The sequence below is a fragment of the Myotis davidii genome, unplaced genomic scaffold, assembly GCF_000327345.1.
Source record: "Myotis davidii unplaced genomic scaffold, ASM32734v1 scaffold1745, whole genome shotgun sequence".
Taxonomy (NCBI): domain Eukaryota; kingdom Metazoa; phylum Chordata; class Mammalia; order Chiroptera; family Vespertilionidae; genus Myotis; species Myotis davidii.
In genome coordinates this window covers 912,104-914,757 of record NW_006295921.1, presented here as the reverse complement: position 1 = coordinate 914,757, position 2,654 = coordinate 912,104, and positions in this window count along the sequence as shown.

The following is a 2,654-nucleotide window of genomic DNA, read 5'->3' as shown; positions in this document are numbered from 1 at the left end:
GTCTGTGAGCAAAGCGGGAGTCTGCAGAGCTGGTTCTGGGACAGACCTGCTTCTCAGTCTCTAGGTTTGTGTTAAACCACACGGAGGAAGCAAAGTGCGCCCGGCCGGTGTGGCTCAGTGGTTGAGCGTTGACCTATGAACCAGGTCAGGGTTTGATTTCCAGTCAGAGCAAATGCCCGGGTTGTGGGCTTGATCCCCAGTGTGGGGTGTGCAGGAGGCAGCTGGTCCATGATTCTCTCTCATCAGTGTTTCTCTTCCTCTCCCTTCCTCTCTGAAATCAATACAGACATATTTTAAGAATGCCAAAGATGACCTGATTGAGAAGGAGAGAGGAAAGGGAGGAGGAGGGGAGGAGGAGGAGGAGGGGGAAGAAGGGGAGGAGGGGGAGGAGGAGAGGGATTGGCTGCGATTTTGGCCCGGTAACAGGTGGCTGAGAGGTAAACATTGCTTAGTGCCTCCAGCAGGCAGGTAGCAATTGGGCTGGAATAGTGGGGTCCCTGATGCACTTGGAGGGGACACGCACTTGGCAAGCGCCTCTGGTGGCCGGGACTCGGCTTGGAGTAGGACGATGGGTGCCGTGAGCCGGGGTTCGACATCCAGTGTCCGGGTCGGGGCGGCCACCGCGGGCTCCAAACGCACCTCAGGTGTCTCCTTTGCAGACACGTCCTGGGACCCCCAGGAGTTCTGCGTCCATGTCATGTGGACAACCTCAGGGTCGGCGACCTATGGCCTCAGAGGAGGGGCTTGCATTGGTCCTGGGAGGGAAGGCCCGTCTGTATTGCGGCGAAGCAGCGCGGGTTCTGAATTGCTCTGGACCAGGGGGCTGGCCCGGGGGTGAGCTGCGGGGCACAGTCGGTGGCAGGGCCTGGGGGACCCCAGCCATAGCCCTAGCTCCTGTGGCCATTGTGAGGGCTTCTCCTGGGCCCTTACCCCATGGCACTGCTTCCAGTCTCAGTTCAGGGGCGAGGACCTGAATGCCACACAGCTCCCCTGAGCGGACAGTTCCGGTGTGGACCCCGGAGAGCAGCCCTGGCCATGGAAGAGGCGCAGCCCATTGGTGTTTGGGGGGGTGGTGGTTTACTATAGGGGGCTGCTGCTTCTTTTTTTAAAAATATATTTCTTTATTATTTCAGAGAGGATCCTGCAGGGAGCCCGCAACCCTAGCTTGTAGCCCTTGACCAGGAATCGAACTCGGGACCCTTCAGTCCGCAGGCTGAGGCTCTATCCACTGAGCCAAACCTGCAGGGGCCACACTTTTAAAAAAATATATTTTAATTGATTTCAGAGAGGAAGGGAGAGGGAGAGAGAGAGAGAGAGAAACATCAGTGACAAGGGAGAATCACTGATCGGCTGCCTCCTGCACACTCCACACAGGGGATCGAGCCCACAACCTGAGTCTGTGCCCTGACCGGGAGTCAAACCCTGGCCTCCTGGTTCCTAGGTCGGTGCTCACCCCCTGAGCCACGCTGGCTGGGCTGGGGCTTTTTAAATGGGGGAGACAGAGCCCCTGAGGACCTCCTTGGTTCCTGACTTCAAATTCCCAGGAGAGCGCCAGGGCGGCCAGCGGGAGCCTGCTTGCTCTGACTCCACCCGAGCCCAGGTGGCCAGGGCCACCCCTTCTCCTCCCGCACGTGCCAGCTTTCCAGGGGCAGGAGCCGGGCATGTGCTTGGCTGCAGCTGAGATGGCAGCGAGGCCACCCCTCAGAGCTCAGGCCTCAGGCGGTGGGCCACTCGCCGTTTTCAGACTCTGATGAGCCCTGATCACTGCCCGGGCTGGCCGCTTGCCTCCCCAGGAGAGGCTCTAAGATCTCGCTTTTGCAGTTCCCGCCCGCACGGCGGCGTTAAGAGCATCCGAGGCCGGGAGTGAGCTGCGCGGCTCCGAGACGCACCGTCGTTGCTGGAAGTGGTGTCCCCGTGGGGGTCCGTGGGGAGCCAGGCTGCCCTCTGGGGTGTGGGCCCTGCGCCGGGTGCCGGTTCTCCCTGCTGCTCCCTGTTCCTGCTCCCACGAGGGGTTGTGGGAGCTTCTGGATTTGGGGTGTCTGGGTGGGATGAGGATGGGATGGCAGCACGTGCCCAGAAAGTCCCAGAACGGGGACCGCGACGGGGTGGAGTCTCGTCAGGTCGATGTCTGCCTCCCGTGTGACGGACGTCTTGGAGAGCCACCGTCCGCCAGGCGACACCTGGCACGAGAGCTGGCGACCTGGTGGCTGCTGCCCGGCCCAGTGCCCATGGCGCCCCACGTGGCTCCGGGGCCCGGCCGGTCCTGGGGAGACAGACCCGGGGACATCATCGTGCTGGTCGCCTCGGCCACACTCCAGATCCCAGGCTCAGCGATGCAGCATCTTCCCGGCCTCGAAGCGGAGAAAGGAGTAAAGTAGGACCGGAAGGGCGGGCTAATGTGGGCGACCCCAGCCTCCCTGGGAACCGGCCTTGGACCTAGTTAGCCGGCCCCCTTCCTCCGACCAGGGGCCTCCGGGGTCACTATGCAAATGGGGTGGGGGTCCAGGGCAGAATCAAGCACTCGGGAATTAATTGTATGTTGCGCCGAAAGCGTGTGTGTGTGTGTGTGTGTGTGTGTGTGTGTGTGTGTGTGTTTATTGTGACTATATCTTGTTGGAAAAGTGCTTACTTGTGATTTTGTGGATATTACTGGC